Below are 22,870 nucleotides of genomic sequence, written 5' to 3'. Positions count from 1 at the left end.
TTTGTCATGGCACGCAAAGGAAAGGAAAGAGGTATAGGAAAGCAAGATGATAAACATTTATCCTGAGTAGGTGGATTGGAAAACCATGAGAGATTCTAAAGCAGAGATAAAATCAGAAAACAGTTGAAAAAACCAAAGTCACGAACTATAGTACAGGATGGATTTGGAGGAGTAGTCTGAAAGAATAGTTTAAATAAAGTAAAACATTTATAAATCAGGATTTACAGCCAGTATTCATTCATTCATCCTTTGGTCCAGATCCAACCAGATATTATCTCCAGGTGCAATATTTGGCACTGAGATGAAAATTTAAATTAAATATTTATTGGTGCCTTAATATTATCAGAGTCTTATTCCAATTATGACCCAGGTTAGTTTCTATCTAAGTGCTGTATGATGCTAAATCCCGATCTCCCTAAAATACAAGAAATGTCATTATAGAGATCTTGTTGTCTAGTGTCAAGTCTCAGAGGCTGGCTGTCTTTTGTGTTAGTGTCTGGCAATATCATACTCTTTAAATATTTAGGTGAATTTGGATTATTTTTACATTGAGGTAAATTTAACCAGTATGGCAGATAATGATTCTTCCAAACATCAGACACTTCAAAAAGTAGACATTCTATATGACCAGTCATTTAAAACACTTAATACTTTGACCCAGCCACTCTAATTCTTATGATGTAGGCGCATAAAGACTTATTTACAAATTCCAGTACAAGATTGCTTTTGACAGGGAGAAAATAAGATATGAAAGCATGTTAAATGCCCGAACAAGAACAGTCCAGATAAAGAAATTTGGATTCAAACATTCTTTGTCATCATTAAACTCCAATGAAGTTATTCTTCTTTAAAATTTTGAATTTCAGAAACAACTTGTGTATCACTAGGATAAAGCAGTTCCGTAGCTCCCTGTATGGCTATGCCTTTGAAATATCTAATAATCACAAGCTGACATCCGTTCTATGTTCCACATGGAGAGCGATGACTAGTGTGGCTGGTATTTATGACTATGACTGAACTCCCTCAGATCTGCTACACAGGATGGCATGAGTGATCTTTACCATGTTACTCTGATTGTTTTGTGCCTCCTTCATTTAGGGTTTTGATCTAAGAATACCTTCCTGGCCCATCTTTCCTAGTTGGTCACACTGTATAACCAATCATAAAAGATCTCAGATTGGTCCATGTTTTAAAGTGAGTTTGGGGAATGTTTGCTGCTGCTACTGCTAAGTTGCTTCAGTCGTGTTCAACTCTGTGTGACCCCATAGACGGCAGCCCACCAGGCTCCCCATCCCTGGGATTCTCCAGGCAAGAACACTGGAGTGGGTTGCCATTTCCTTCTCCAATGCGTGAAAGTAAAAAGTGAAAGTGAAGTCACGAAGATGTGTCCGACTCTTCACGACCCCATGGACTGCAGCCTACCAGGCTCCTCTGTCCATGGGATTTTCCAGGCAAGAGTACTGGAGTGGAGTGCCTTCTCCATTGGGGGATGTTTAGGTACATGTTAATACAAATAAAAAAACTGTGTGATTCAAGCTGTCATACTGTGATGCCTGCTTATAAAGGGCATGTATATGGAGTGGTCTTGACATTGTTCCAAAGGCTGTCATCACATTATCTAGGTCACACTACAAGCAATGTACTTAAAAATTGTTCACTCCTAAGTTTTGGATAAATAAGATATTTTAACCTGAAATTGATCATAAGTCTAAAAAATGTAAAGCAGCATTGCATATGCCACATTATTGATCATGATCCAAAAGAGATAATTTTCTCTGTCATGGAAAGTATAAGTAACTAAGAAGCCTGACTTAAAATTTAATACTTCGTAAGGTCAGAGGATGAGCATGTTGATTTTGACTGGCTTCTTCTTAAAGAAATAATTCCATTATAAACTTCTGGTGCAAATTTTTTAGTCAATTATTTGGAACACAAATTTCCAGACAATCTAGATTCTGGAGGTAGTTCTGTTTACTTACTTCAGTTCAAGGATTCCATTTTGCTTTTGCCACTTCTTCTCATTCAAGCAACTGATGTGATTACAGCTGTAGCACAGACTAGGTGACATATTTTAGTGAAGTATTGAAAGAGACTCACCTAGTTCCTCTGTCACTCCAAGTTCAACAACTGTTAGATTTCTAACAGGAAGCTATTTTAAATCTTGCCTTGACCAGGGTTCTATCCCTGGGTCAGGAAGGTCCCCTGGAGAGGAAATGGCAACCCACTCCAGTACTCTTGCCTGGAAAATCCCACGGATGGAGAGGGCTGGTAGGGGAGTCGAAAAGAGTCGGACGCGACTGAGTGACTTCATTTCACTTTGACTGGTTCTAGACTTCTTTGGGAAAGAACAATATGGAAACAGTATACCAGATTTGAATACAACTTACTTCTCTGTGGCCCTTGAGACTCAGTCTTCCCATCTGACAATGACATAAGGAGTCATAAGGATTAAGTGAGGATGTGCTGAATACATCGTAACGACTACATTAGTATTCATTATTATTTCCACCTTGTCACGTATCTTGGGCTTCCCAGGTGGCAGCAGTGGTAAAGAACCTGTCTGCCAATGCAGGTTAGACATAAGAGACATGGGTTCAATCCCTGGTTCTGGAAGATCCCCTGGAGGAGGGCACGAAAACCCACTCCAGGATTCTTGCCTAGAGAATTCCACGGACAGAGGAACCTGGTGTGCTGCAGTCCATAAGGTCGCACAGAGTCAGACACGACTGAAGTGACTTAGCATGCACACACACATATCTTTGCGGTAGGCATGGCGTTGATAGTGAAACCTCAGCAGAACTATTAAAAACATCTCTTCTAGAACCACGAGGTCCAGTTCTCTTGCCTCCATATATAATCATTTCAGCTATCTATTACTGCATAAAATGGCACCAAATGAGGAACTCAACAACCATTTGATTTGCTCATAATTCTATGAGTCATTATTTAGAACTAGACTTTAAGATATACAAGAGGACAGGCAAATATGGGGATCTGGAGTTCTACATTTGAACACTAGAAATATTAAAGGTTTATAACATCAAATTGCTGGAGCAGGAAATGGCAACCCACTCCAGCACTCTTGCCTGGAAAATCCCATGGATGGAGGAGCCTGGTAGGCTACAGTCCATGGGGTCGCAAGGAGTCGGACATGACTGAGCGACTTCACTTTCACTTTTCACTTTCATGCATTGGAGAAGGAAATGGCAACCCACTCCAGTGTTCTTGCCTGGAGAATCCCAGGGACAGGGGAGCCTGGTGAGCTGCCATCTGTGGGGTCACACAGAGTCGGACATAACTGAAGCAACTTAGCAGCAGCAGCAGCAGCAGCATCAAATTGCAAGCAAAGACCACCATCCTATACTCTGGTCTTTCTTTCACCTTGGAGGGCATTGTGGGTCCAAAATACAACACAGTCAGCTCCAGTGCAGAAGTAGATGGGTTCACAAAGGTTACCATGGTATTTGCTGTTTGCAGTTTCATGAAAGAACAAAGACTTAAAGGAGATATGGGGTAGCAGGACATTCTTTCTCTCACCAAGTTCAGAGAGGTGAGTCAGTTTCTGTTCCCCCAATCAGGGGCTCTCTTCTCCTCTTTACCCACATTCTCGCCAAAGGTCTCACTAACACTCTTAGTGAGAGGAACTCCATGGCAAGTAGCGCAGACAATGGCAGACTTGGTGGACTGCCCTTTTACTCGGCTGTCATGTTGCAGGAAGAAATTCCACCATTCTCTTGGTGGCGTGCTGCTTAGAAGGTGATTTTAATTAAACTGTAAAATGTCAGACATTAGTATGGAGGAGGGTCAGCCTGCAGGGACAGGGGATGAGTCAGATTTATTATTCACTGAGCAACAAGCTGACAGCCCTTCTCTTAGTGAAGATTATAAAAGAAAGCCAAAAGTTCATATTGTGTATAAAGCCACTCTCATTTCTCCCTGGACCAATCAACATAGATCCATTTATACCTCCCTTCAAAGTGCGCCATGAATCTATTGGGGCATTTGTAAAGAGGAAGGCCTGGAGAGGTCTTTTCCAAACTCTATGTTTAGTGTCTAACAGTGAATGCTGGATATTCTCTTAAATATCGTTTTTCAAGCTTTAAAACCATTTGTTTTAGAAATGCAGCAGGATAGAAATCATTTCAAGAACACTTAAATAAGACCATTCCTCACTCATCAAGACACAAGATTCTGGTGGGCTCCTACTCTTAAGACCAGTAGGGAAGGAAAACCAAACCATAGTGATTTCTGAATCTTAGTTCAAGAAGTTTCTGGTCATACTGTTATTATTTGTCCCTTCCTCTTCTACCTGTATTTGCCTTGACTTAGAATCCACTTCTTCCTGGAAGGTTTCTGGGCCCCTAGCTGGGTGAGCTCCCCCTCCTATAGACTTTTACATCACCCTGAACTTGAGCCCGTCAAAACTCCTGCTATACTCTGCTGTATTATCCATTTATTTATCTGTCTCTCCAACTGAATGACCTCCTCTAAAAGCAAGACCAGGCTTTACCCACCACTGAATCCCCAGCACCTGGCACAGTATCTAGTACAGGGCAGTTATGTAATGTTTGTTGAATTAATTAACCATCTTTTGATAGCACCATCCTATTAGACCTTGACTGCATCCTTGTGATTAACTCAGTGACCTGTGTCATGGCTGAACCATGGCCAGATCTCCTCCAAAGAGCCATTGGTCTTTTCCCCACACTAGACTACACCAATATCAGTAACACATAGAGTAATCTAGACAGCATTCTATTCACTTTGTCTTTGTGCTATGAAAGCATAATGCTCGGGACGCTCAGAAGCACAGAGAGCTGGAGTAGAAAGGGCCCTAGAGACTTCTCTCGTTGTCCAACTGCAGCCTTTTACCCAAATGAAACCAATCCAGAGAAAAGTGACTGGGAGCAGACCTTGGGTTAGAACTCAAGCCCATCAGGGCCTCTCAGTTTTCTTAGCTTTGACAGAAAGTTACCAAAGTACGATACTGGATTGATAAACGCACCTCTTTGCCAAATTTGGGCCTTCATCCCAAGCCTGTCAATGATATGCAAGCAAGGGAATTTGAAAAAGAACACCATTTTCCATTCATCTTTCTGTTCTGGCCCCCACATGCTGCAAATGGAAACCATTTGGTGGGGGCTACAGAGGTGACGAGAGATTCACGACGATACAGTTCTGCATCACCGCGCCACAGGCTTGTCAATAATATCTTACTTAACACGCTGTCACAGAATTTTCCTTCAGTGTCACCTCGGCCGCTACTGTAACACTCCATAAGAAATAATGCCATCTGTTAAAATACACAAGGCAGGGAAACGCAGCTGCTGTCATCACACAAAGATGGAATTAACCAACACTAGGCAATTACTTTCTTTTTACATTTCACAATTAGAATTTTAGTCTTGCTTTATTTGTGTCACCAAAGTCACCACAACACTGGGCCTGTTGAAGTAACAACAGGGCTCTCTTGGTGAAAACATGGAGGAGGAGGAGTTTAGTTGGGGATAACGGTAATTGTTACTCTGTTGCCTTTTTTATAAATGTTTTTACAATTCTGTTGGGCCATGTTAATTATAGGTAGCAGTACTAAGATAATGGATTTGTACCTAGCATTCACGTGGAGGCTCTCCTAGTACTCAACTAAAGACCAAAACCAATTGCCAAGTGAGGTTTATAGCTGATGAGATGACCGTTATGCTACATATTCAAGATCCTTTTTTCTTTTTCTCTCTTTGGTGGCAGAAGATTTAATGGAGAAGGAAGGGCCCCGGCTTACAGGAGATAGGTTTCTCATTTGAACAAAGACGAAATTCTGCCTCTCTGCTTTTATTCCATTCACTGGAAGGGAGCAGATTGCTGGCTGACTAACAGAAGGGTGGACCTATTCAGAGCTTAACTGCTGAGCTAACTCTTCAAAAAGCTGTAAGAGATCAACAATTGCCTTGGCCATACTCCATTATGAGAGTGTCAGCAAGCTGGTGTTTCTTTCTTTGACGCATTTTTTGCATGGAAATTATAGGATGTATTTTCTAGGGGCAGAGCAATAGGCAAAACCTGTCTTAACTGGTTTCCTGACGGGCAGAGTTCCCTTATAGAGTAGAGCAAAATCGGTGGATGTAACAAAGGGTTAAAATTGTCAGCTTTTCTCCAACTTCTGTGACTGTTTATGAATCACTCAAAGAGACCACATAACAGTGATGCCACAAATGTGGAAATACCTAAATACTTGTTAACCTGAGCCTCGAGAGGAATCCTCAGAATTCCACCCTTCTCATAATACCCATCATAACCCTAACTTTCAGTACAGTTTCCATCCATTTGTTTTCAAAGATCTTTCACAGTTATCTGGTTCATAAACAGAATGAACCATATACCAGTTCACAGATAGAAGGGCTCTAAAAGCTCCTGGTAGAAACACTAATTCTACTTTAAGTTCACTCCAAACTCTGCAGTCAAGGCATATGCTTTTTGTAACAAAGCTACTTAATAAATAGCATACATTTGGTGAGTGCATGCCTGTGTGCTAAGTCGCTTATCGTGTTTGACTCTTTGCAACCCTATGGACTATAGCCCTCCAGGCTCTTCTGTCCATGGGGATTCTCCACGTAAGAATGCTGAAGTTGGTTGCCATACCCTCCTCCAGGGGATCTTCCTGACCAGGGATCAAACCAGCGTTTCCTGTAGCTCCTGTATTCCAGGCGGATCCTTTATCACTGAGCCACCAGGGATGAGCTGAAGGAATCTGCAGGCTTTGCAGAAGTCAAGTTCAAATACATATTTTAAAAAATAAAATATATATTTGAGCTTGACTTCTGCAAAGCCTACAGGTTCCTTCGGCTAAGACCACCCCTTATCTTTTTGGATGCCCCATCAAGCATAACAGAGCGTCATCAGTAAGAAATGCTCGATGTTTATGGACAAGCAGCTTCAGACTTTAAAAGCTAAGGTGTTTCTACTTTGAAATTATATATGCTACCCAGTAGGTTTCTCAGTTGAAGTAGAAGAGTACCTGACAAAATCGATCGCACAAATGAAATGTGTCTAAATTCATCACGCAAACACATGGATTTTTTTCTTGGCTCTATGGACCAAAATCTTGACAGACACAATGATGTCTGGTATGTAATTACATGAAGAAAACAATTTTATCACAGACTGCAAGCCTCCTCAGATCCTCGAATACAAAGGATGCTACTTAGAAAGAAACTACAATCTGTAAACATAATCCACAATCAAGGGTCTCAAAGTCACGAAACAGCACTGCTACATTTCTGATTACTAATTCAGTCAAGTACTACCAGCACTCCAGTGAAGACCAAGCAGACAGAGGAAACCTCTAGACCAAGCTTGTCTGCATTTTATACCACAGCCATGTGTCTGGACAACCTTCAGTTCTAAAAGATGCTATTTCTGTTTGTAGCATGATTTATAAACAGAGAAAAGGTGATGTGTTAGGCATTACACTAATATTTTCAATTAGTTTAGCACTAATATTAATAGTATGATAATTAATAATGATCAACTTTGTGTCTTTACTGGCCAGTGGCAGATCCAAAATCAGGGTTCAGTCACAACATTGAGCTCCTGTATTTTATTACCTTTTCTTTTCTGCTGTTTTAAGTCGTTAAGTCATGTCCAACTTTTTGCAACCCATGAACAGTAGCAGCCTGCCAGATTCCTTAGCCCGTTGGATTTCCAAAACAAGAATACTGGAGTGGGTTGCCATTTCCTTCTCCAGGGAATCTTCCCTACCCAAGGATCGAACCCACATCTCCTATTTGGCAGGCAGATTCTTTACCACTGAGCCACCTGTGATATTGATCCTGAGAAACAAGTCAACTGCTCTAGTGTTCAACCAACATAATGCTACTGAAAAACCTGAAAGCCTTAGCACTTATATCTTAGACTGGATCAAAGTGACAATTCTCTTTATGCTACAATTTAATGAAAATTAAATAGAAACTCACTGTTCTTCAGACAATAAATTCATACTATACTACTATTTTATTTTATTTTCAAATTTCCATCAGGAAATTATTTCTTTGATTGGTGATATGTAAGATAGCCCAACAAAATAGCAAGATATACAGCTTGCAAGAGAAAAGTGAGAGAAGAGACATCATCATATATTCTCTTACTCCACATCATGTAATTAGTCTAAGGCCAGTCAAGATAACTCCATCACTTTTGACTGTGGTTGGGTTTACTTTTTTTTTCTTTTCTTTTTTTTTTTTAAATTTTATTTTATTTAACTTTACAATATTGTATTGGTTTTGCCGTATATCAAAATGAATCTGCCACAGGTATACATGTGTTCCCCATCCTGAACCCTCCTCCCTCCTCCCTCCCCATACCATCCCTCTGGGTCATCCCAGTGCTCCAGCCCCAAGCATCCAGTATTGTGCATCGAACCTGGACTGGCGACTCGTTTCATATATGATATTATACATATTTCAATGTCATTCTCCCAAATCATCCCACCCTCTCCCAAAGTGATTTCTCCCTCTCTGTAAAGAAGGAATCAAAATAATAATTAGAATTTTTAAAAGTAAAGTGAGATTCACTAAAAGTTCTTTTCTGAGCCATGCTTTAAAGAATGTACAGCAATGATGAAAGTGCATAGTTAAGAAGCTAAAAAGAAAGCAAAGATTATTTTTCCCCATGCAACATATAAGACGAGATCTTAGGGGTCTCAAAGAGGAAAATATATACACAATCTGTTCAAACCACCCAATTTCTCATTTAATCCCCTACTTGCCCATTTCATACTAGCTCTTCATTTCTAAAAAAAATCCCTTGCCTTTCCTATCTTCCTACTGTTGTTCTCTTTTGGGTCCCATAGACTCGCTATATATCCACAGCAAGACTCAAGTTCTCACAGACATTTAGCATAATCATTTCACATAACATATGAACATTGCTCAAAGCTGCACACAGGGGAGAAGCATATACAAACCATTCTCCCCTTGATCCAAAGCAATAATTGGAAAAAAACCTCCAAGTGTGAATGAAATAAAGTCTTTCCCACTCTAGAGTTTAGATTTCCTCAGATATAACTGCTTTATTTTTTCCATTCCAACTATTTCACTAAAAATGAATGCCTTTATGTAAGTAAAAAAGCAGAAAAGAGTAAGCTTAAAAATGGGTGTAAGAGATTCGGACTTCAGCTGTAATTCTACCTGCACCCAAGTGTGATATGAAGTGGTAAATAAGACACAACTTAGGCGAGCTTAAGACTTTAGTGTTAGCTGGAGTCTCACCTACTCCTACCCGTGAGCACATACCAGATGGTTCCATGGCAGTCGGGAGGCTTGAAATGAAGCTATCATTTAGTCTGCAGCTGGAATACACAGTATTGCCCACTTAAAAAAGATGCTCATTTATTCAGATGGATCCCATGTAAAAGGATTAGATCTCACAGGACAGGCAGTTTTACTTTTTCAAGTTTCTAAGACATTTTAAACTTAGTGAACAGCACTCTCACCCCGTCCCAGCCAATTCACTTTCAAAACCAAACTGAAATATTCCATTTGACTATGTGTATGATAATTTCTTTATACTCCATAATATTTATATGGGTTCTTAGGTTAGACTTGGCATCAATGTGTCATCATGTTTTCATGTTTGTCTCACATTGTCATAATTACAAGTATAACAGCCAGTTTGCCAAAGTCTATGTGAAGGTTTACATAAATTTCAATCTACCATCAATTACGCCAGCATTTTCTTAGAGTTTCAGCAATCTCCTCACTAACTTTGTATCAGTTTGGCTTATCCTAAGTATTGACTGGGTTTTATCCTAGGCATATGCAATCACAGCCATATTTATGCAATATTTTTAATTTTTTATTAAATTATTCAGCCACTGAAAACTGTTACCCATGTAGTCCCACTTATTCCTCTTTAGATTCATAAAAGGATATAAAACAAGACAATAACTTAATTCATACATGATTCTGCCCAACTAATTTTCCTATATGTTTAACATAAAGGAAGCCTTTAACTTAGGTAAACAAGCACCTAAAAAATAGAGTATAAAAATGAAACGTAGGTAGTTTATTGTTCTTTAGTTGCTAAGTCATGTCTGACCCTTTGCAACTCCATGGACTGTAGCCCACCAGGCTCTTCTGTTCATGGGATTTCCCAGACAAGAATACTGGAGTGGGTTGCCATTTCCTTCTTCAGGGGATCTTCCTGACCCAGGAATCGAACCTGTGTCTCCTGCAGTGCACACAGATTCTTTACCATTGCACCACCAGGGAAGCTCAGTGTAGGTGATGGAAAGTTTTCAAATCTCCTAGTCCCACCAATATATTACTTATTTAACAGTATGCAGATGAATTAACAAGAATACATGCAGGCTTCCTAGAGTAAATAATTTCCTTCTCTGTCACTACCTAGAAACCATCTTCAGTACCTCCTAAATATTCACACCTACAGAAATAGGCAATAAAAGAAATTAAAGGGAATCACCTCCTTGGTAGCTCAGACAGTAAAGAACCTGCCTGCAATGCAGGAGACCTGGGTTCAGTCCCTGGGTTGGGAAGATCTCCTGGAGAAGAGAATGGCTACCCACTCCAGTATTTCTGCCTGGAAAATTCCATGGACAGAGGAGAGTGGAGGGCAACAGGCCATGGGGTCACAGAGTCAGGCACGGCTAAGTGACTAACAGTTTTATTCACTTTTATCTCTTACCAACATTCTCTCCTAAAGAGGAAAGGGTGAGAAGAGGATTGAGAGAAAAGGACACAGTGAGAAGGAAGAAAAAGGAAAAAAAAACCTTTTCCTTACAATTTTATTCTTCATCTTTTTTTTAAAGACTTCAACTTGAGCATCTTGGAATTAAGCTTGTGCCATGGGAAATTTCTGAATATCATAGTACAATCCACATTGAAAGTATAAATTTTCTGTAAATTTTGTGAAGCAAACTCCTGAGAAGAAGGGACTGTATATGATTAGCATTCGTGTTACCTAGCCCAGTCACTATGCTAAGGAAAAGGCCTAATCCCACTTTAACTTATCAGCATGTTTGTGCCCCATTCTGTAAATCAAAAAGAGAAGCTACAGCTTTGAAAGAATTTTCAGATCCTGTCCTCCCCTGAACAATTGAAGGAAGTTCTCTTTCCAGAAGTTCTAGCAGAAAAGGTAAATGCAAGAAATGCAAGGTAAACCCAGAGCAGCAGGAACACTGCATAGTCTGTCTATAAACACAGCTCCACACAACAGCCTTAGAAGCCTTCTCAGCTACAAAAAGAAAAAATCAATTCCTTGAGTATCTTTGTAGACTTACGATCTTAATTTTTCTCTAGTTTTCACCAATATTGTTACAGTAGCTACATAACCTTACTGGCAATTGATTCTATAGCTTATTCTATATAAGTTCACTTTCTGGACTTCTCTGGATAGAATAAAGCAGGTGTTTCATGAAATTGTATATAATATAGTAGGTACCTAGAACTACACTTTTCAAATGCAGCAAAATAAATATACTGTACAAACTATACAATTACTTTCCTTCATACCATGAAGACAGAGTTTATTTTAAATTGACTGATATGTGCCCATTTTAGGTATCTATTTTTCCCAATTGGCATAAGAAGAAATACTAGAAAAGCTATGAGTTTGGCTGATGCATACTCTGTTCCAAGTTGTAGGTTACCAGGGCAAAGGGCAAGTCTGTTGAGATCGGTGGATATATTTAGTCTGTATAGGAGTGGAGACAGCAGGAAATCATGGCAAAGAATCTCCAGGAATCTGACTTTCTTCTGCAGCATAGCAAGGTTAACCTGTCCCACACAATAGCACTTGGCTGTCATGCTAGAGAGATGAACAAGATTGTTGCCTGCCCTGAGAGAAATACATGAAAAAACATGGGCTTATAAAACAGAGTCGCTTGGAAATTTGGAGCTGATTATTGTAAGAAATGGTTTATATTTTAAATTCAGCATCAAAAGCAACACCGGTGGCAATTGGAATTTTAGGCTGCAAGAATGTAAAAAGAAATAGTGGAAGGTGTAAGAAAAGCAGCTTTAATAAAGTTAAAAGGAAGGAGAGGGAATGGAGACGGGGCAGGTTCCTCTCAGCCTCACCTTCTATCACTTTCCAGAGACAGAGTAAGTCAATTATGAACCACAGCATCACCTAATACAATTCTATTCCCTGGCTGACCTTCTCTGAACACACTTTCCTGCAGGATGTCTTGACAAGTTGCCCTGTACATCAGCAGAAAAAAACTTTCGCTACCTGTAGATCCAGAGAAGCTCATTAAAAACACACCGAGTGTGGCACAGAGATGTAAATTACTTTAAAACTCTCAGAATTTTCTCTTCTCTCCAAAGGTTATGGTTCAATTATTAAGCTTTGCCACAGAAAAGTGGATCATAGTATCTGTTACCATATCACAGTTTTATCAAGCCGCCAGTCATTATCCACAACAAAGAACACAAGTTTATGACCACGCTAAACCAATTATCATCTTGGAAGGAAGAAGCGGGGGGAAGGAAGGGAGACAGGAAAGGAAACAAAAAGAGATTAAAAACTATTTACTGGGTAAATAAAGAAAATTTTAACAATAATTAATAAACCAACATTTACTGCACTAATTAGTATCTCCTAGAGGGATCTAAATGTGTTTATATCAGTTAAATACTGCCTGATAAGACAAGAAAATAGCCACATATCTAACATCAAAAGCATGTCTTTCTTCCTTCTCTTCCTCCCTTACTATAGCAAGTGCATGATGAGCACATGAAGGAAGGTAGAATAATTCATTAGTTTGTCTCCCACAGCTTTGTATCTTCAACATTTTTTTGAATAAATACAAAGTCATAAATTAGCTTGTAGCAAAACAGAATTAATTGAATGTCTTAAATAGGATCATCAAACCAAGGTCTGAGTCAATTTATCTGCCTAAGATTTTGCTAATGTAGTTTCAGCTCATTAGGGCAAGAGTTGATGCTAAGGATGGGATATTATTAGACACAGAAAGGGAAAATATAAGATCAGGGAAATCTGACTTGCTCTGTTTCCACAAAAGAATTTCTTGCAGGTTATCTGACATTTGCTACAAATCATAAAACAGCTCCCCTTCAAACAATAATCCATGATTGAAAAAAAAAATGAAGATGCTTTCATAGACTCTGAAGATATTTACACATATACTGACACTGAGAAAGCTCTGCCCTTCATTCTCTCAAAAGTCCTTGCCAGACTCTAAAATGTCTTAGAAATACTGCATGGAACAATTGTGTGTCTGTGTGTGTGTGTGTGTGTGTGTGCATGCACACAAGTGCGTGCACAACAGCAAAACACATATATATAATAAAATATATTTATGGAAAAGCAAAATACACTCTACATGTGTGTATTATACATAAATAGAGACGGAGGCCTTATTCTGATTATTTCCTTAGAAAATAAATTTTTCAGGTGTCCAAGTGAAACAAGAGCAATTGTACACAGTAAGAAAGACACGCAGCAAAGTTGTGGGGGAGGGGGATTTCCCCTGCATTTCTAGTAACAGAATCAATAACACTCTGGGACTCTTCCAGCAAAAAGGCTTCCCCACAGGAGAAGTTACAACAGTCGCTGAGCAGCCTGCCTGACCCAGGTCAGGCAGCAACTGCACAAATGCCTGGTCCTGCTCCATCCCCACATTTCATTAATGTGAGCTCTCTCCTCACAGACAAGATAACATGATCTTGGCAGAACGACTTGCAATAAGTCACAATAAATTGAGGAAAATCAAACTGTTAGACTAAGGCTTAAGTAATGTTAGTTGGGCCCAAAGACACCAGATTAGATTTTGATTAGATTTTTTCCATTTGGTTAATCCAAATACTAAAGAATCCATATAAATGGAGCAAAACATCATCAGGGTTGCATAACTGGAATAAAATGTCCAAAAGTAGTTAAAATTCTGGCTTCGTAGACAAATGAAGTTACTTATTAGACTTGACCATCGTCAGCCTATGCTATCAATCAGCTCAGTCCTTATCACAGTGTCACCATCATCCAGAGAATGGTGGCATCCATAATACACACAGGTTTGTTGAGAGGATTAAAATAGAGGATGTATTCAAAACACCTGGGCTTCCCAGGTGATGCTAGTGGTAAAGAATCCACCTGCCAGAGATGTCAGAGACACTGGTTTGATTCCTGCCTCCAGAAGATCCCCTGGAGGAGGGCATGGCAATCCATTCCACTATTCTTGCCTGGAGAATCCCAGGGACAGAAGAGCCTGGAAGGCTACAGTCCAGTCCATAGGGTTGCAGAGTCAACATAACTGAAGCAACTTAACACTCATGATTCAAAGCACTTAACATGAGGCACATAATAAGCACTTGACACATGTCAGCTACACTATTTTTATTATTATTTACTAAATAATTCTCATTCTCATTTCATTTAGCCTTTTCAAATACCCTATGATGGTACAACAGAACCATTGTTAAATGCTCCTTGTAACTGGTTTTAAAAATCAGGTTTAAAACAACCTAACTTGATAGAATTTATATTTCTCTTCTGCTGATGCTGAAAAACTAATGGCTGAAGTAGCTCTGTTTACCAGAGATATGTGACACGTTCAACTTAACAATACATATACTAGGCACAGCCTCAGATTTTCTTAGGTTAACCATGCTGAATTTTGCAATAATAAAAATAAAATATCCAAAAATATAAATATACATTAATATTGTTGTTGTTTAGTTGCTAAGTCATGTCTGACTCTTTTGCAATCCCACAGACTGGAGACGGCCAGGCTCCTCCTGTCTGTGGGATTTCCCAGACAAGAATACTAGAGTGGGTTGCCATTTACTTCTCCAGAGTATCTTCCCAACCCAGGGATCGAACCCACATCTCCTGCATTGGCAGGCAGTTTCTTTACCACTGAGCCACTAGCGAAACCCTGTGTATTTATAGAGGGTTAAACAAATTTGGAAAGCAAAAATGAAAGTCAAGAAATAACTGGAGTAACCGGCAAATTTGGCCATGGAGGACAGAATGAAGCAGAGCACTGGCTATTAGAGTTTTACCAGGAGAAAGCACTGGTCATAGCAAACTGCCTCTTCCAACAACACAAGAGAAGACTGTACACATGGACATCACCAGATGGTCAATACAAAAATCAGATTGATTATATTCTTTGCAGCCAAAGATGGTAAAGCTCTATACAGTCAGCAAAAATAAGACCGGGAGCTGATTGTGGCTCAGATCATGAGCTCCTTATTGCCAAATTCAAACTTAAATTGAAGAAAGTAGGAAAAACAACTAGACCATGCAGGTATGACCTAAATCAAATCCCTTATGATTATACAGTAGAAGTGAAAAATAGATTCAAGGGATTAGATCTGATAGACAGAGTGCCTGAAGAACTATGGACAGAGATTTGTGACATTATACAGGAGACAGGGATCAAGACCATCCCCAAGAAAAAAATGCAAAAAGGCAAAATGGTTGTCTGAGGAGGCCTTACAAATAGCTGAAAAAAGAAGAGAAGCGAAAAGCAAAGGAGAAAAGGAAAGATATACCCATTTGAATTCAGAGTTCCAAAGAATAGCAAGGAGAGATAAGAAAGCCTTCCTCAGTGATCAATGCCAAGAAATAGAGGAAAACAATAGAATGGGAAAGACTAGAGATTGCTTCAAGAAAATTAGGGATACCAAGGGAACATTTCATGCAAAGATGGGCTCAATAAAGGGTAGAAATGGTATGGACCTAACTGAAGCAGAAGATATTAAGAAGAGGTGGCAAGAATACACAGAAGAACTATACAAAAAAGATCTTCATGACTCAGATAATCATGATGGTATGATCATTCACGTAGAGCCAGACATTTCTGGAATGAGAAGTCAAGTGGACCTTAGGAAGCATCACTACGAACAAAGCTAGTGGAGGTGATGGAATTCCAGTTGAGCTATTTCAAATCCTGAAAGATGATGCTGTGAAAGTGCTGCACTCAATGTGCCAGCAAATTTGGAAAACTCAGCAGTGGCCACCGGACTGGAAAAGGTCAGTTTTCATTCCAATTCCAAAGAAAGGCAATGCCAAAGAATGCTCAAACTATTGCACAATTGCACTCATCTCACATACTAGTAAAGTAATGCTCAAAATTCTCCAAGCCAGGCTTCAACAGTACATGAACTGCAAACTTACATATGTTCAAGCTGGATTTAGAAAAGGCAGAGGAACCAGAGATCCAGTTGCCAACATCCGTTGGCTCATTGAAAAGAGAGTTCTAGAAAAACATCTATTTCTGCTTTATTGACTGTGTCAAAGCCTTTGACTGTGTGGATCACAACAAACTGTGGAAAATTCTGAAAAAATTTTATGGGAATACCAGACCACCTGACCTGCCTCTTGAGAAACCTATATGCAAATCAGGAAGCAACAGTTAGAACTGGACATGGGACAACAGACTGGCTCCAGATATGGAAAGGAGTATGTCAAGGCTGTATATTGTCACCCTACTTATTTAACTTACATGCAGAGTACATCATGAGAAATGCTGGATTGGATGAAGCACAAGCTGGAATCAAGACTGTCAGGAGAAATATCAATAACTTCAGATATGCAGATCACACTACCCTTATGGCAGAAAGCGAAGAACTAAAGAGCCTCTTGATTAAAGTGAAAGAGGAGGGTGAAAAAGTTGTCTTAAAACTCAACATTCAGAAAACTAAGATCATGGCATCTGGTCCCATTACTTCATGGGAAATAGATGGGGAAACAGTGGAAACAGTGTCAGATTTTATTTTGGGGGGCTCCAAAATCACTGTAGATGGTGACTGCAGCCATGAAATTAAAGGTGCTTGCTCCTTGAAGAAAAATTATGACCAACCTAGACAGCATACTAAAAAGCAGAGACATTACTTTGCCAACAAAGTTCCATGTAGTCAAAGCTATGGTTTTTCTAGTAGTCACGTATGGATGTGAGAGTTGAACTATAAATAAAGCTGAGCACCAAAGAATTGATGATTTTGAACTGTGGTGTTGGAGAAGATTCCTGAGAGTCCCTTGCACTGCAGGGAGATCCAACCTGTCCATCCTAAAGAAAATCAGTCCTGAATATTCATAGGTAGGACTGATGTTGAAGCTGAAACTCCAATCCTTTGGCCACCTGATGCAAAGAACTACTCATTTGAAAAGACCCTGATGCTGGGAAAGATTGAAGGTGGGAGGAGAAGGGGATGATAGAGGATGAGATGATTGGATGGCATCACTGACTCAGTGAGTTCTAGTAAACTCCGGGAATTGGTGATGGACAGGGAGGCCTGGCGCTGCTGCAGTCCATGGGGACACAAAGAGTCGGACATGACTGAGGACTGAATGAACTGAAACATATATGTGTATATATGCATACATTCCTGTCATTTGAAAGCCATTATACAATCCCTAAGTATGGAATGCTTTCTATAACTATTATTTTGCATTTTATGCCCTTTTAAAACTGTGTTTTTCATATTTCTAGTTGAGTTGAAATTGTAACTAGTGCAAATTTCTAAAGTTCATACTCTGGTAGGGGAAGAGTGTTGCTGTTGGTAAGAATCAGAGATGACCTTGCCCTTGCTCTGGGGAAACCAAAGATTGTTTGTTCATGGTGAATTTATTCTTATGGCCAGCAAAAACATTTCTCTGGTGCTTCAGAGTCTCCTCTCTGGTACTCTGAGTAGGCAACTTTGGATAGTTGCTCCCACTCACATCTGAGCAGGGCTGCAATAATAGCAAATGGTCCTTGGAAATCACAGTCGCATTAGGCTGCTGTTCAAATAGCTTTTAGGGTTGTGATAATAGGAGGCATTCCTAATAACTGGTGACTCTGCGAGACCCTGCCCAGAAGGCCTCCAAATGGCAGCACACAATTTAAATTTTAATCTGGAAACAGTGGAAATGATGAGATTCCAGCTGGGGACCTTCTGGTCTGAGGGCCAGCGTTCAGCCTCCCCATTAGATGCCCCAGAGGTTCGTTGAGTCAATGAGTGAATGCCCTCGCTCTTTTTACTCTTTCCATACTCGGTGACGTCTTCCACCCCACGCCCCAGACAGAAGCAAGTTGCATTTCTTTGCTTCCACAGAGGCTTTATTGGAGCTGATGAAGCATTCCCACATTGCTGTGATCCAACTAACACATTTGTGCCTGACATGAGTGGCATGATAATTTCATCTTTCTGACAAGTGATAACTTCCTAAACTTTTTTCCTTCCATGTGCTGGGTGGGCTTTGGGACATACGTACCCACTTAAATCTTCCAGTGAAAGCTGGCAGATGCATGCCATGGGCAGGAGGAAAGCACTTTATTTTTTCCTACAATAAGCAATAACCTTTAGTATAATAACTCAACACAAGTTAAATAGCTAAAGGGAACTTTAGTGAGACCCTGTAGGCATAGAAAAGAACAGCTGGCCATGTTAGTAATCACTGCATGTCATTACTTGGGAAGTCCACTCCCAATTCTACTGCCGACTTATATTTCCTGAGTGTTTAGCCAGTATATCACACGACAGATGAGAAAGTATCATAAAAGAACATTGGAGGCAAAACTCTAGATGTTGACATTTGGCAACGCCAGATTTGGTTTCCAATGAGCAGAAAGGAAAAATATCTTACTAACTGAAATAAAGTTGGCAAGAAAATTTTGAAGACTCCTGTAATGTCCCTCGTATCTCTGTCTAAATCATTTTTAATAGGAAATTTTTTATCCCCAGCGTATGACAAGGGCTCCCAAGAATGGTGATTTGTCTCTCAGACTAAGAGTGTGAATCTAACGAAGGGATGAACGTTAGTGCCTGGAAGCCTGGAATTTTCAGCTGCTTCCACTGGGCTCCATTAGAAAACCCATTCCAGCACCCCAATACCCTTGGCAGCAGAACTGCAAAGTTGTTTTGATTTAAAAAAAACACACACACACACACACAGGAGCAAATTTCTACAAGGTGGAAATGGGAATAAAAACCAGTGTTTTGGAATTTTTTCTTTGCAGATAGTCATCAAATGAGGTACAATATTTGCTAACAGAGGGTAATTTGAATTATCCACGGATAGTTCAAAAACACAAAGAGTTCATTACCCAGATATCTCTATTTAAAATAGATTTGCTTTTGTTCATCAGTGCAGTGCACATGGCTGGGAAATGGCAAAGTGCCAGAATGAAACTGCTCCTAATTTTCAGAGGAGGCCACCAGCTAATTACACAGACTGCAGGTGTGAAGAGAGAAGCTCAAAGTAATCAATAGCAGTAATTAATCTGCTAGACTGGAGCTAAAGAGCTAACAGCTGGACATCAGAAATGGACACATGCAACAAGATCAGCAATAATTACCTCTTTAAATATTGAATTTCCATAGCAACAATTAGGCTTATAAATAAAGGCTGGAAACCAAGGCTTTGAGGCATGACACTGCATGGCAAACACAACATTCCCCAAATCAACCCTTTTAATAAAACACCAACAATATGCTCGGGCCAGGTCAGCCAGTTGCCAGGGTGGTAAGAAGCTGAATGTAGCTCCTCTGGCCTCAGTTTTCTTGGCAGTTGGCCACTGGCTCTCAGACCTCTGTTCTGAGTCACAAAGATGGCCCTAGAAGTTTGTTTTGGGCAAGAAAGAGAGCAATGCCCTTCCATGTCACCTAGCACCACAGAGCTACCAGCTACAAGATGTATGTCTCATCTGTGAAATGTGTCCCTATTTTTAAAATCACAAAACCTGTAAGCAGAATGTTTAAGGTGCTGGAACCATCACTCTTGAAGAAAGAAAGGGTTTTTTTTCAAGACCAGTAAGACAGACAAGAGCCCCAGACATTGAGGCCTTTGGAACTATCCTTTACTTTATAGAAAGAATAAAGAAAACTTCTTGTTAGTGGGTTTTGTATTTGTCAGTCAATGGAAAGGGGGAAGCTAGTTGTTATTAATGTGGACTAAATGCCTGAAACTATGCTCTTCATCAATTTGAGCCTATTATCAATTTGTCTGATGAAGCAAAAGAGGCATAAGGAGGCAAAGACTTGCCAGGACCCCATAGCCAATAGAGGGGAGATGGGAGGGCTGTAATTTGAACTCAGCCCTGTGAGTTTTTAAAACATTTCAGCAAAATACTCAGACATCTTTGGGAAGGAAATATGTTCTCCAAAACACTACAAATTATTGTTGTGATTTGAAATGCAATTTAAAATATGCTGTTTATATTCTATCACTACCACAGAAAAATTAGTGATAGTTTGATTACTCAATAAATATTTGTTTAATTTTCTTTCATGCTTTCTCATTATGATGCTAGGTCACAACTTCCATAGCTCTTATGCAAACAAATAAGCATTCAGTAGAAAAATATGATGAACAATAATCACCAATCATTTACTTAACCAGAATCAAACAGCAGAGAAATTCTGAAATATGGAGTTAGTCAGGCACATTTCATCTTAATCGTGTTCAAAACAGAGCACTTTAAAAAAAAAAAAAACAGAGCACTTTTTATTGATACTGTTCTCCACAAGGCACTTTTCATGCATTATCTCATTTAATTCCCATGATAATAATATTATAAACTATACAATATAATTAATGCCCATTTATACCTGAGGAAATGAGGCTCAGTGAGATTAAGCAATATTCCTACGGCTACTTCTGTCAGTACAAGTTTTCTTGAGTTAGAACTTACAGTCCATCTATCCTTTCTCTCCTTTCATGCTACACTCCCTTATATTGACATTTTACTAATTATTATACACCTTTTACTAATTTACTAACTATACTGACACTTTTTACTAAATATGACTTTGTACTTTGGATCTCAATTTTTGGCACTTTTATAGAAAGATACCTATTGTTTGGGCTTCCCTGGGGGCTTAGTGGTAAAGAATCCACCTGCCAATGTAGGAGACGTGGGTTTGATCCCTGGATTGGGAAATTCCCCTGGAATAGGAAATGGCAACCCACTCCAGGATTCTTGCCTGGGAAATCCCATGGACAGAGGAGCCTGGAGGGCTACTGTCTGTGGGTCGCAAAAGAGTCAGACACAACTTAATGACTAAACAACAAGAGCCTATTGCTTAAGAAATAATACACGAAGCGAACATGAAGAGGTGCATTTTAAGAGGTGCAATCTCTTTTACAAACACAAGTGGTGACATTCTTCTGTTGATTTAAAGTAAAACAGGGACAGTGGCAGCATTTGGCTCAAAAAGCATATGGTTAAGAATTTAGACCTTGGAATTAAACACAGGGCTTGAATTCCAATCCCTACAGTTGGTAGCTCAGTAATTGTGGTTACTCAATCTCCCTGTAAAATGTGCATAGTGGAAACTGCAGAGTGTTGTTAAGGGCTAAGAGAGTTTAGGTGCTTAGCACAGACCTGGCATATAAAAGAAACTCCTTTAGCAGTGAAATGTTACTGTTGCTATCTGTCTAATCTTTGCTATCTCATCCTCCAACTCTTTATTCCAGTCGCTCCTTTTTATTTCCACCATCGCTAATCCGGTCAAGGCCCTTATTCCTCTAATCATGCCTTCTTCACCTCCCAGTGCCTGGCACCTCTAGCACGTTGCCTACATAGAACAGGAGAGGGCTGATTTCTGCTGTTGGGTAAATGTGGGGATGAAGGAAGCACGCAGTACCTGTACATAAGCACACGAATCTGTGTAGACCAAGACTCACCCAGATGGCTTCAATACGACCATCAATTGTCCCTTAGCAACATGAATTCTAAAACAGCCAACTCTGGTAAGACTTTCTGAGATTGTATCAGTGTCTCATTGCAGAGTGTCTCAGTGAAACTGAAGTGAACCTTAGGAACATGCTAAGTCTAGGTACACAAACTCACCTTGTGTAACACACAGAGACGTATGTAAACCTCAACTGGTCTCAAGTTAAACTGCTTTGCAACTGCGTGTTCAGTATAAACACAGTATACTCATACACATACACCCCTTTTTACATTAATTCCTTTCTCTCACCATTAATTGTGGGAATTTGAGGTGTGTAAGCAAAAATTACAAATATAGGAAAAGGGACTATATTCTAAGAACTTACCAACTGAATCATCATATTACATTCATATTAATCTGTGCCCTAAATAATAAACGTATATTATTTTACCAAGCTAATTAAAACATGCTATTTTTTGACTTCTCTTGGAGGCTGGATCAGAAAACTGAGGGAACAAAGGATATTGTTCTGAATAAGAGAACTTGTCTTATATTTCTTCATTCAAGTCTTTAAAGTACAAAGTATTGATTTGTTCAAGGAATTTCTACAGATAAAAATACCTCAAATCACCTCAGGTTAAATATCATTCCAGTTTTATATATATAAATAATGGTGATTCCTTTATAAATAATAAATCCACATTAATTTGCACAAAATCATTAATTCCAAATTTGTGAATTGAATAGGTACTTTGCCAAAGCTTGATATTTAAACTATCACTGGGAAAAGATGAGTAAATCACTAGCATTTGGAAGGAGAATACTTACCACCAAACTCCTCATGTCTCGGTAGGTGGCAGGCAGACTTCCACTCCACAGTCCAAAAGGAATATTTTGGAATGGACACCTCCAGTCTCTCTGTCTGAATGAGAAGAGAAGCAATTTAACTGAGAAAAGAATTAAGGGGGATAGAGAAGTAGACAGAAATAAACAGTAGAAGGTATGCAATGCATAGTTCCTCAAGGAAAATGCTATCTAGTATTTAGTGGCAGATGGGTTTTGGAAGATGAAAGTAGATCACAATAATACAATATGTAATTTGATCTAAATATGACATAAAGAGAAACTTGTCTTCCAAAGAAGTTAGCGAAGACTGTAATGACGTTAAACATCCAAGATTCTCATTTTTGAAAAAAAAAATTCAAATCAAAGAAAACTGAAGGTGGCTT

Source organism: Bos mutus, chromosome 23, assembly GCF_027580195.1.
Source record: "Bos mutus isolate GX-2022 chromosome 23, NWIPB_WYAK_1.1, whole genome shotgun sequence".
Taxonomy (NCBI): domain Eukaryota; kingdom Metazoa; phylum Chordata; class Mammalia; order Artiodactyla; family Bovidae; genus Bos; species Bos mutus.
Note: the sequence above shows the minus strand (reverse complement) of the source record.